Source organism: Hemibagrus wyckioides, linkage group LG16, assembly GCF_019097595.1.
Source record: "Hemibagrus wyckioides isolate EC202008001 linkage group LG16, SWU_Hwy_1.0, whole genome shotgun sequence".
NCBI classification, from domain to species: domain Eukaryota; kingdom Metazoa; phylum Chordata; class Actinopteri; order Siluriformes; family Bagridae; genus Hemibagrus; species Hemibagrus wyckioides.
In genome coordinates this window covers 6524715-6538363 of record NC_080725.1, presented here as the reverse complement: position 1 = coordinate 6538363, position 13649 = coordinate 6524715, and the positions used below count along the sequence as shown (strand labels likewise).

The following is a 13649-nucleotide window of genomic DNA, read 5'->3' as shown; positions in this document are numbered from 1 at the left end:
CTTCTCTTCCAATGTGTCTCTCTGTCTGACTCTCACGAGGAAATAACAGTCTGTTCATTAAGCTTTATTCACGTCTCAAGATGTGGGTTAATAGTGCTAACCCAATTAATTTTGAATTACCATTTAGCTGAAGAAACACAATGTCTGAATTTTCAGTGGAGCTCTACAAATTGATTGATTAAGTAGTGAAGGTCATTTTTCATACTAATCTTCTTTTCATAGCTCAGCACAAAGAATGCAACCTGTAGAGACAAAGCTAAAATTAACCTGGAAACAGTAGAGAATAAAAGTCATGGTTAGAGGACATCGTTTCCTGTTTTGAAGGATGCTGCCTTGTGGAAGTGGTTTTGTGAAAACATACCATGTTACCAAGGTTTTTGTTGCTTTTTGTTTAATTTCACATTTCCATGTAATTTTTACTCCATAGCCTGATCTTGTCTCTGACAAACTTACTGTAGGGTTATAGGTTATTTGCTTCAATGTCGTCAAAGCAACTAGAAGAATGATGGACTTTGCTATTTTGAATGAACATTCTTGAGGTAATTAAAAGAGAATAAATTTAAATCATTTAAATTCATAATGCAATATTTTTGCTATAAGCAAATGCTCAAGAGCATTGGTCTCCTAAACAACGGGTTCTTGTGACGATCATATCTCTAGCATAAATGAATGGTATTATAAAATGGGAAAACATTATTTTAAGGTTCTTTTAAATAATTTTATCCAACAACAGTGCTGTTAAATTCTCATTTCTGATTGTTCAGAGGTGTTGGTTGCTTTCAGTAACAAATTGTAGTATTATTGGATCTTGTTCTGTTGCATTACCACCTCTGTTTTAACGGACTTGTATGGTGAATGTTGCACACAAACAGAATAAAAAAAAAAAATAAAATAAAACCATGATTAATTCTAGCAGTGTCAGCTCTTTGTGTAAAGTTTTCTGATGCAGGAGAAAGATGGAGTACTGTCGTTTTTTTTATATATATATATATATATATAATTACACACTATATTGCCAAAAGTATTCGCTCACCCATCCAAATAATCAGAATCAGGTGTTCCAATCACTTCCATGGCCACAGGTGTATAAAATCAAGCACCTAGGCATGCAGACTGTTTTTACAAACATTTGTGAAAGAATGGGTCGCTCTCAGGAGCTCAGTGAATTCCAGCGTGGAACTGTGATAGGATGCCACCTGTGCAACAAGTCCAGTCGTGAAATTTCCTCACTCCTAAATATTCCACAGTCAACTGTCAGCTGTATTATAAGAACGTGGAAGTGTTTGGGAACGACAGCAACTCAGCCACGAAGTGGTAGGCCACGTAAACTGACGGAGCGGGGTCAGCGGATGCTGAGGCGCATAGTGCGAAGAGGTCGCCAACTTTCTGCAGAGTCAATCGCTACAGACCTCCAAACTTCATGTGGCCTTCAGATTAGCTCAAGAACAGTGCGCAGAGAGCTTCATGGAATGGGTTTCCATGGCCGAGCAGCTGCATCCAAGCCATACATCACCAAGTGCAATGCAAAGCGTGGGATGCAGTGGTGTAAAGCACGCCGCCACTGGACTCTAGAGCAGTGGAGACGCGTTCTCTGGAGTGACGAATCGCGCTTCTCCATCTGGCAATCTGATGGACGAGTCTGGGTTTGGCGGTTGCCAGGAGAACGGTACTTGTCTGACTGCATTGTGCCAAGTGTAAAGTTTGGTGGAGGGGGGATTATGGTGTGGGGTTGTTTTTCAGGAGCTGGGCTTGGCCCCTTAGTTCCAGTGAAAGGAACTCTGAATGCTTCAGCATACCAAGACATTTTGGACAATTCCATGCTCCCAACTTTGTGGGAACAGTTTGGAGCTGGCCCCTTCCTCTTCCAACATGACTGTGCACCAGTGACCAAAGCAAGGTCCATAAAGACATGGATGACAGAGTCTGGTGTGGATGAACTTGACTGGCCTGCACAGAGTCCTGACCTCAACCCGATAGAACACCTTTGGGATGAATTAGAGCGGAGACTGAGAGCCAGGCCTTCTCGTCCAACATCATTGTGTGACCTCACAAATGCACTTCTGGAAGAATGGTCAAAAATTCCCATAAACACACTCCTAAACCTTGTGGACAGCCTTCCCAGAAGAGTTGAAGCTGTTATAGCTGCAAAGGGTGGACCGACGTCATATTGAACCCTATGGATTAGGAATGGGACGTCACTTAAGTTCATATGCGAGTCAAGGCAGGTGAGCAAATACTTTTGGCAATATAGTGTGTATATATATATATATATATATATATATATATATATGTATGTATATATATATATAATGTATGTATATATATGTATGTATATATATGTATGTATATATATATATGACAAGCCGCAAAGTTTTTTTGTCTTCAACTGACTTCACGGTAGAAAAGAGACAGACTGAAAGATTGTTTATTGTTAAGATTGAAAACACATTAGTTAATGCAGGAGTATTTAGTTAACATTTAAACAAGCATTAATAATGACTGTTTAGCATTATTGATTGTGGATACTGAGGTGAATGGATGGTTAGTGATGATTAATGCAGTGAATAATGTTTTAGGAAGCAGTACCCTTGATCTTAGTTTTGTGTTGAGTATAAAACAGTCAGACGCTGCTGACGCATGCTGTTGCAACTTAATCTTACACATCAGTGTGCATGAGTTGTAGACTGGAAATGTCATCGAAGACAAAGCAAAAACAGGAGCGTAGATTAAAAGAGTCTTCTGATTTGTGGTGTTTTGTCGTTGCCTAGATAGGAGGTAATGTTGGGGAAAATGTGTTGTTGTGTTGCATTGCTTTTGTGAGAACAGACTTATTCTCAGTCACTCACTGGATTGTGGCATGTCATTGTATGGTAGTTACTGCGTAACATTCCAGGAGTGTAGAAAGTCTGTGCTCTTCTAGCATTAGCTTGCTGCCTTCTGCAGAGCAACAGAGGAGGTAAATGAGAGAAACTGGGGAGGAGGGGTGAAAAGGGGAGGGATGTGAGATAAGCAGCAGTCTGAGCTCTGCTGCACTGGATGCAGTCTCTATGGCAACATACTTTTGCTCATGCAATCAAATCCAGGCATGAGTCTATGCTCCGCCCACTTTCTTGTATCCCCACACCATCTTCTGTTCTTACTCTTCATTGGCAAAGCCTTGCACTCTGCTCTCATATTGTTTGCTTCCTCTCCACTTATTCCCAGACCCTCATCTGTATAGCCCTCAATTCTTTCCACATTAGATACAGGTGATATTTTTAGCTGGTCTTGAATATATTTTAAACAACCCACTGTCTTTGACCCACGTTGCTGCTTGTGTACTCTGGGTGATCTCTATATCCCTCACAATTTCTTATCTTCATGTGAATCCTCTATTTCTGTCCGTTTATCCCAAATCCATCCCTCGAAATCAGAGTACGCATGCTAATAAGCAAGCCACCCCCTTCAAGGCTCGCTGCAGACAAAGGCGTCTTTCACAACGTGGCTCACATGATATTCAATGCCGTCAGCCTTCATCATACAAGTAGAGCCACTGAAGTGTCAGGGAATGAGTTGTGCGACAATGCCTTTCTATCTTATCTCTCATACCTGGCTTCTTTTTTCTCTTATTGGTTAAGATTTGAACGCCTTATTTGTGTTGCCGTAGCACACTGACAGAGTTCTCAATAGTGCAATAATGTTTGCTACTAGAAGATCCACCCTCTACTCTCTTCAGTCCCTTAGTATGTCTCTGCCATTATGGTTTCTCTGCACCTTGTGTCTGTTTTCCACACCCCTCCTCACTTCCTCAGAGCCAGTATGCTGCCATCACTCACGCTCCCTCATGCTCCCGCCCTCTCTCTCTCTCTCTCTCTCTCTCTCTCTCACTCATTCACTCACTCGCACATGCTCACGCTGGCTCACACCCTTTTGCTTGCTTCTCTGTCTGCTCCTGTTCTTGCAGCTCTTTTCCTCTCCTCTTTTTTTTTTCTTGCTGTTTTTGTTGAGCTTTTTGAATGCTTCCAGGGATGTGGATGTGTAAGGATGGACCAAACTCCATTCATGTTTGGAAGCCTTTCCTGATGCTGCCCTGATCTCTTCTTTTTTTTTCCCCCCCTCCTTCCTCGCTGTCTTTCTGCGAACGCTCACGTGAGTCCTGCACTGGGGAGCTCCCCTAATTTCTCATATATTTGTACCACTATGCAGTTATCAATCTCGGTGCTTTTTTTTTTTCTCTCATCTCTTCCTTCAGTCCACTAGTCCTGTATTTTGCCTGTATTAGATTTAGAGATGAATAATTTAAGTGTCTGGCTTCTGAACATTCAGTCAATGTGCTTCTCAGCACAAGACCCACTTCAACACACAAGACCAATATCTACTTATGTAAGACAACAGAGGGAGAGGAGGTAGAACAGTGGGGTGTGTGTGTTTGTGTGTGTGTGTGTGTGTATGATGCAGTGATCCTCTTGGAAAGCACACTACACTCCTCTGGCCCTCGCTTCGATTATGCATGTAGGGTGTGTGTGAAATGCTGCCTGTGGATGCTGCCATGTCATCACTGACGCCAGGTTACTGAGGCAATATTTTCTCTGAGACTGAAATGCCAGTTGTTAATCACTTTCTGCAAAATAGTTTAATCACACGCTGTGCATTTATTTAAATTTCCATGGATGTGGGTTTTGTTGTATTTTGTATTGCACTCTCTTTCCGTCTGATGCGCATGTTTGATTTTGCATGCATGTGCGTGATTCAGCGCTGTCTAACACAGCATAATGCACAGGGAACTGTCTGTCTCATCATGGCTTCTGTTCAAGAAGACGATGTGGTTTGACATGCAGTTTGGCTTCCGTGAATTAATTAATTTATTAACTAAATTATTTATTTTTTTTTTTTTCTAACGCCAAAACATTTTTACATTCACCCCCAAATGAGCATTGATTCTATTGTGAATAATCTGCACCTTCAGTAATGATCCAAAACCATTTTCTTTAGACAAATTATCCAGTCTTTCGAAGTTTGTGACTTTCCTAAATTGACTGAGGCATCATAATCTTTCTTTTTCGGAATTGATGTAACTTGTGTTTCAGTGCTGAAGAGCAAAAGTTCCTCTGAATGACAGAAAACTGGCACATACTTACTCTACTTGCAGACAAACTTACTCAACATGGTTGGTAAAGCTGTGCTTATAAACTACTGTGTACTGTTGCCCCTGAGTCTGTGTCCTGTAAGGAGTTTTGGAGCCAACACAGTATAGGATATGAGTTAAGTGTCTGATTCCTAATCTTATTGTATATGTAGAAAAGTTATTGAATTGAGGTGATTGAGGAAGTTGTATTCTAGCAGTTTGTGTGTGTAGTTGTGGCTCAGAGGGAAATATTCAAGTGCATAGATAGAAAAAGCAATTTAACAGTCACTGAATGTTTCTGTTGTAAATCCTGTGTTCTGTCTAATGGCCTTTATCTCATGTAGACCTCTGAGGGCTGGGTAACTTTTTCAAACTTTAACAGCACAACTTTATAATTACACACACTATCCCTTGACTGATGTATTAAACTGCATGATTTTGGTTGATTAGGTGTTGTGATAATGTGACAGCAGCCACAGTAGATAAATGGCTTTAATATGATACCTATAATGCACAGGGGCTGCATTAGTCTGAGTCATCTACAGACTGTTTTACCTCTTCATGATGTGCTGTGCGTGTGTGTTTCTGCAAAACTCACCGATTTGTTGATATGGAGTAGTTCATTACTAAAGCTTAATATTTACATTGTAAAAGCGCACCTTGCTTCACGTTTTCATTCTGTTGCATGTTCGTCCGCTGCTGATTGTCAAACCTTTTAAGCCTGCTGAGTCTATCTGAAAACCCAAATAACATTTAAATTCTCTCCAGCTGCCCTTGAACCTTGTATGAACCCTGAAGTCTGAGTTGTTCATTTACTTAATAAATTTTTATTCTAATCATTTGAACTGGATTTTCATAGCTTTAGTGTGTAGATGGTGGTGGTTAAGCCTCCACTCTTTACTCACCTGCCATTGTCCAGCCTAAACCTGCCACAGCTGGAGACCAAACAATTTAGCAACAGAAGGGAAGTGGATTCCACCAGTCAATACTGTTAAGGAACTGATGAAGCTCTGTTTGCTAAGCCTTACTGATCTCTAAGAAGATTGAGGATTGAACAGTTGTCCACAAAGGGAATGCAAACAGGAATTACAGTTGCCTAAAACATGTCATTAAACTTGATACAGTATTAAATCTGCTGGAAATATAGTCACCTTCGGAAGTATTGGCACTAGTGATATAGTATTTAAACACATGCTGAGACTGTATAATTGTTTTTGTCTTTTTAACAAATAACTTTACTTAACTAGTTATTATTTTTTCTTGTAAAATGCTGCTTTCAGAATTATTGGCAACCTTGCAATTCATGCAGCATTATACTCATGCAACCAAACTCAAGCAAATCTTACACTATTCTGTTACAATGCGACATTCCATTCAGTAACACATCTTCTGTTTAAGTGTACAATGTGTTAGTACCTACCTGAGACTTTACATAAGGTAGCAGCAGTTACAAAGTAAAACCAAAGTGTCTCTGGTGCCCTCTAGCAGCTGACTGCAATACAGTACTAACCCTGAACTTACAGTACTAAGTAAGAAAAATGCAGTAAAAGGTGATTTATTCAGTCATTTTCCATCAAATGTATTTTGTAAGTTCCTTTCAAATCTCTGGATGTTTTCTTGGATAAATATTTTGTGGATCGTATTTATAATTTGTAATTGTTGTGTTGTGATTGTTATGGTTGAGGAGGATGCTAACAGTTAGAACTGACAGTCTTAAGGCAAATCAATTTATATTGACAGATGTGTTTACATTTATATTGACAGATGTGCATTTTATGCTTGGATGCACAAACACTAAGTGCAGGTTTTCCCACCCATTATAAGACTAGAGGGTTGTATCAGGACTCAGCTGGATGATAAAGAAAAGGTTTTTACTTTCATGCAGTGATTAAATGACACCAGTGTGAAGCACACCTGTACAAAAACACCTGAGACTAGCCCCAAATGTTCAGGCTTTGGATCAATCTTTGCATGGGAAATGAGTACACAGTGGTGTGCACACATTTCTAATTTGGAGAATCTACCATACATGGAGGTTATCCACTCTCTAAAACCCTTTCCTATTCCAGTCTTGCAATATGTTTTAAAACAGAAATTGTTCTGTACATTGTAGAGAATTGTATTTCTGTATTTAGCAATTCCCTGTTTCTTGAATTGCTTTTTCCACCAGCAATCATCATTAACCCTGCCAGCAGTAGTTTGGTCTAGTAGTCCAACCTAAACATTTACTGTGCTCCAAATAAAAGAATATTTCTGTACTAAACAAAAGAAAAACTTTTGCATTTATATAACCGCTGCTCCATCTAACCCACTCATCAAGGCATCTCTCTTCTCTCGGTCTTAATAAAATAACTTTCCCACTGCTGGTTGAGAAATAAATCCAAATACAACAATGAATATTCGTAATGCTTACAGATACAGATGGTGGCAATAAATGACATCTCTAATCCTGTGCATGTGTAATACAGAGACATTCAGTAATGTGTTTTAGTTTTGTGTTCTGTTACAACATATCAGATCATATCAGATAGTGATCTATGCAAATGAATAGTCACATTAACTGTGTAGTATTTGACCGACTCATGCGTCACAGAATGCTGCTTTAATTTGAAATTGTAAAAAGACATGATATTTGTTTGTTTGCTTATTACATTCAAGTCAACGGGGCTCTACCAGTGCAATAACAAAGATAAGATAAGATTAACCTAAAGATAGAAAGGAAGAAAAAAATTCAAAAAGACATAGTAAAAGAAAAGAAATTATGTAAAATTCTAAAAGAAAATAAAAAATATTGCACAATACAAATAGTAATAAACTAATAGCAATACAAATAGTAAAAGAAAGTAAATTATTAAATTATTTTTATTATTATTATTATTATTATTTATATTAAATTATAAAATATAAAAAATTATATAAAATTATAAAATATTGCACATTGGAACATCACTGTAATGCGGTGTTGTAAAGTCTGACAGCTGCTGGTATCAGTGACCTGCAGTAGCGCTGCTTCCTACACTGGGGGTGTAGCAGTCTGCTGCTGAAGGAGCTACACAGTATCTCCACAGTCCCATACAGGAGGATCTCAGCTTGGCTAACATCCTCCTCCCACCCACCTCCTCCACCAAGTCCAGTGGGCAGCCCAGGACAGAGCTGGCTCTCCTAACCAGCTTGTTCAGTCTCTTCCTGTCCCGTTCTGTACTGCCTCCCACCCAGCAGACTATGGTGTAGAGAATTGCGGAGGCCACCACAGTATCATAAAAAAGTCCTTAATAATGTCCTGCTCACTCCAAAGGACCCTAGTCTCCTCAGCAGGTGGAGGCGACTCTGGCCCTTCTTGTACCGAGCATCAGTGTTATCCAGCCAGTCCAGTCTATTGTTCAGATGGACACCCATGGTGATGAAACTTCCACCAGTTAGTTTTGCAGTCTATCATGAAAAGAGATCTTTCTCATGCACAGAATGTACCACCAGTACTGTACCTTGATTAAACACATGATGTAGTTTTCCTAGTAGTACTGTCATTTTTGCATTTTCACAGTAATAGTAAGGTGGTGATTTTCAAAGTGACCATGTTGTGCTTGATGCATGTATAGTCAATAGTGTGTTTTGCCTCGTGTCATATTAACATTTCAAGATCAATTCAAGTGTACTAAATATAACTAAGGATGTGTATCTGTGCCTTAGTATTTGTCTGTAAGTGCTTTTGCATCTGTGCCATCGTGTGCTTCTGTATCTGTGCCTCGTGTGTGTGTGTTTGTGCGTGCATGTGCATCTGTGTGAGTGAGCACCTATGTGTGTTATTCCAAATCTCTTGCACTGCAGCACCTTATATAAATACCATTTCTAAGAGCTTTTACCTGAGACCACTGTTTATGTGCTCTCTTGAGTTATGAGCAGCTTGTTCATTCATTTTGTTGTTATTTAAATTCCTCATTTTGTCTAGCATGGTCCAAAAATTGCACTGCAAATGTTAGCCTTTGCAGGGGGTTGTGCAGAATTGCAGACTTCATCGCCAGTTTCTCAGTGATTGACGCTTCAGCAGAGTAAGAGAGCGCAGAAGAAAGGTCATGAGTGCTCCAAGCACAGCATATGTTTTCCATGTATGCGTAGCTGACGGAACATGGTTATTTTCCATGCCTAATTTATTTTCAGTGCCCAAATAATTTTCCACCCCTGTTTGCTTACTTCATTCCTTTTTTTTTTTTTTTTTTTTTTTTTTTTTTTTTAGAATATCCCAGCACCATATGACAATCTGTGCTCGATGCTGCTCGCATAGCTCACACTGCTTTTCAACATTCTTTCATATTTCACCCTGATCCTGCCTTCTCCTCTGCCGTTTACTAAATATTATGCCACTCGTACTGTAGAAGGTGGATTTCAACTCTTTTCTTTAGCTCAGACTGTCTCAGAGTTCTCCTCTCTTTCTCCATCTCTTTTAACATGTGCATAAAACAAATTGCCCAATCACCCACTCCTGAGTGAGGACAGCCATGCATAATTCATATTTTAACCTGGCAGCTTTGCTGAATGTAAGCGACTTGGTGTGCGGGGACAATCATCTGGTCTGCCATCTGCATAGTGACTCAACATGCCCACTGGTAAAAAGACAGGCAGCTCACATGGATTTTATTTTCGAGGTAAAAAAACAAACAAACAAACAAAAAAACGTTTTTCTAGACATGCCATTAGGTTCAGAATGCACACCATCACAAGTGAGCCAAGAGTCATCACAGTGGTTTCTTTTGTTGTCCATGATGGTGTACACACACATGCACACACACTCACGTGCACACCCAGTTATTTAAAGAATCAGGTTATTTCTGGCTCATATCATCTAGGAATATTCGCACAGTAGAGGGGAATAGGAAGCACAAGCAAAAACATAGTCATATAGTATGTAACTAATTAAAAGTCACATGTGCGTCACATCATGGGTCTCGCTAATATTTTCTGTCACAATATTTTCCATTTTCACTGATCTGTTGCTGAGAAACTGTGACGAGCCATTTGTCAAAATTATAGATTGCTGTATTCTTGTTTCTTACAGAATCTTTATACTGTATTGTATTTAGGGTTTTACATATTTGCTCACCTGATGCAATGCTATAAAATACGGACATCTTTATAGTGACCTCTAATGTGTAATGAGTGTGAATCATGAAAGTCAACATTGTGTTTTAGTCACAGATGTGTTTTAGATTAGCAAGGTCAGCCTCACTTCTCTCCAGGCCACTCTGTCTGTTCGGAGACACTAATGTTGAGTCACTTTTCCTTAGCACTATCTTCTTGACAGGTTTATGTAAACAGTTAAGCCTACAGGCTCTGTCCACATGTAGAGGAATGGACTTGTGGTTTAATTGTGAGTTTATAAGACACAGAGACTTGGCAATGAATGCAAAAAAATTTTTTAATGGACTTAGCATAAAGTGACAAATATCCCCATAGATCAAATTCTCATCTCCCATGATGATTACAAAAGCCATGTGAGGATTATGTATTCTGTCCATGATAAAAAAAAAATGACTTGGAGTTGTCTAATGGTGCGTCCTTGCTTGGGGTCAGTGCATTAATGGAGTAGTATCTTTTAATCCAAGGATTACATGCAACAACAGAGATCTCATCTTCCCAGGCATTCACACATTCTCTCTTGTACCAGGTTTTTTTTTTAATGAATCTGATTTAATTGTATTTAGAGTGAGATCATATGTCTTAATTGTAATCACAAACATATTTTTAAGGTCCTCTATAATCCCTAGGCTTTCAGATTGTATCATTGTTTAATCCCCAGATCCGGCGCCACCCAACATTTATTGCCTGTGACATCACAGGTTATGTAACTTTTATCACTAGTGCAGTCATGGCTCAAGCTCATACAGGGCAAAACTGTCATTCTATCACATACTGTTACTCAGTAGTTTTTCCTGCATGGGTATAATGTCTTTTTAGGTTTATGCTAATTATTCTGCATTACAGTGAAGTTCACTAATATTATAGGAATGTATGGGAAACATGAAGATGCCTTTTTTGTCCTATAATCAGCTCAGGCCATTTGGAGGAGATGAGGATGAAAGCTTAGTGTGCTTCCCTGAACTACTGTGCTGAGGTACATATTTAGCCTCACTGGTTTGCTCTGGGATGCTGCACAATGATTTCATGACTCCATGACATTTATTTTCCTGGCACAGAGACCTATTATCCAGTTCTATTTTTTTAATCTTTCCAATTTAAATGCTGCATCAGACTTTACACAATTCATTTCTTGTTTACCAGCTAATAAACCTCTCTGCTTGTAATGAAATATTCGTCTGACCAGACATTTTTTTGGCTAAACTCCGTCTCTATCCTTTTTCCTTATGCTGTCTCACCCCACCCAAGTTTGTCAGCAGGCATTGTTAGCCTGTGAGGCAATCCATGCTTTCAGCAGGCTTCTGCTGACCAACCAATAAGGGAAGAGTCCATGGGAAGAGCACTTTGGTGTGTGTTTTGTGTTGGCCAATGGAATAGCCTGTGTGGGTTGTGGCTTAATATCCAGCCTCGCGTCAGAGCTGGGCTTGAGTCAGTGTGAGGTGGCTGGAGGAAGCCTGTGTGCAGTGAAGCGTGGGGTGGAGAGACTGAGAAAGGGAGGGAGAGAGCAAGAGACACGGGAATGAAGGAGAGAAGCAGAGGGAGGGTAAAAAGTTTAGAGTTGAGCTTAGGGGGCGTAGGCAGGGACAGAGACCCAGGATCTCATTTTGTTGTTCTGTTTCTGAGCTCAGCTGAAACACAGGAAACAGGGATGAAGCCTGCCTGAGATTTCTCCAACTCTTCTGTGTAAGTCTGTGTGTCTGTGTGTGTGTGTGTGTGTACACACAGTTGTGGGCAGAGTACAGGACTGAGGCTCTGAAGAATACCATTGTTGCGGGTCTTTCATAGGGACAGCTGTTGCTTTATAGCCAGCCTCAGTCACTGCCACTGTAAATACTAATGGCAAGTATTTAAAGCATTTTCTTCAATAGAAACCATCCTTCCAACGGTCCTCTTTGACGCTCACTCACTTTCTAAGGCTTTTGTGAGTCTCTGTGTGTTTTGAGGTATGTCAGCTAACAACAATTCATTCACTAAACCATCTAGGATTACATTTCTCTAGTGTAAATACTCCTGTGTTGGGACATGCATGTTTTTCAGGGACATGAACTTTACCTTGTTGACTGCACTCCTTTTGAATATGTGAAAATTACATTGTGCTGTATTTTATCCCAGTCAGGTCTTGTTTTAGTGGGCCTACTTTTTTTTTTAGAGCAGTAAATCCTGATGGATAAAAGTTCAAGCCAAACATTATTTCCTACCTGTATATCCTGTTTCCCTCAAAAATGTAATTCTACACGAGTTATGATTGCCATTTAAGTGAATTTTACCGGCAGGCCATCTGTTGTAACCTTAATCTCAAACAAATGTAATACTAAGTGCATGTATGCGTCATTCCAGAGAATAATAATGGGTCAAGTTAGAATTTGGTTGCTGTTTTTGTTGACATTTTCAGTTCAATCCAGTAGACTGTGACACGGCCAGCATGACCAGTACAATGGCTTACTTTTCACACAATAGTTTTATTTCATTTCAGGAAAGACTGGGGATCTCTTTGATTTCAGGTTTACCAATCCTCCTTATGTACCAAGCCAATCCTAATTCTGTCACCAGCACACAACAGATTCAGAAACAAAGCAATTAATCTTCTATTCCTTAGAATGATGCTGATAGTGAGTGGTTAATTGTGTAACTACTAAGCCCTTAAATGTTGTAGCTGTACACTGGTGAATAAATCCATGTAATAAGTATGTTTAGACCTGAGAGAACTATACACCTCTTCCCAGGGCCTATTCTAGAAAGCCATCAAAGTATACATGGCCTCTCTCTCAACTTGGTATCTTATGAATCCCAGCCATCTACTGGGGTGTCTGACCCTGTATAAGCCCTCTCTAGTGAGTGCCCAGTCTTATTTTAGCCTTGCTACATCATCCCATCAAAACAGATTGATGGAGAAGAAGGGGGGGGGTATAATGGGGGATAATATCAGCTGGACCATTTGAGACCCTTCTCCCCTCATCAGTCTCATGTTTGTTCTGTTCATGAGGTTGAAATCTTACATGACTATTTGTGTGGAAAAATGAGGGCGTAATTCCTGTTGCACATTTGGACACTGTGACAGATGTGCTGATGGAGGTTTATAGAAAGACTATGAGGCATAAATAATAAATCTGCCTGTGACCCACTGAGACAGTGTTGTAATGGCCCAAACAGCAGCTCATGCTAATACTTGTGCTAGACCTGCACATCTGGATTTAAATAGAAATGCTTTGTTTAGAATAGGTCTTATGGGGCAAAGAGGTCAGTGGACAGTGTGGCGGTTTTGCTAGGTTCTTATATGGACGGTATGTGATTCAAATATGTGGAGGTTCTTACTGAAAGTTTTTTTTTTAATGTGAGGATACTTTGTCATCATGTTGTACCGATCTTTGAAGTTAACCCCAAGCAACCTGTAGGGTCCTAGACATAACCTTATTTT

At 39.7% G+C, this 13649-nt stretch overlaps 1 protein-coding gene across 4 annotated transcripts in view; it reads left to right on the top strand.

Annotated features, from left to right (window-relative positions):
* trim3b (tripartite motif containing 3b) overlaps positions 1 to 13649 on the top strand; it is a 37838-nt gene that overhangs the window by 2894 nt on the left and 21295 nt on the right. For 2 of the 4 annotated variants that reach the window (XM_058411379.1, XM_058411376.1), the window contains exon 1: positions 11664 to 11917. The exons of 1 other annotated variant lie outside the window; for it this stretch is intronic. The gene's annotated coding sequence lies outside the window, so the exon portion shown is untranslated. Of the gene's footprint in view, positions 1 to 3903; positions 4129 to 11663; positions 11918 to 13649 lie in introns of those variants that run through there. One more of the 4 variants, XM_058411378.1, reaches the window with a different exon arrangement.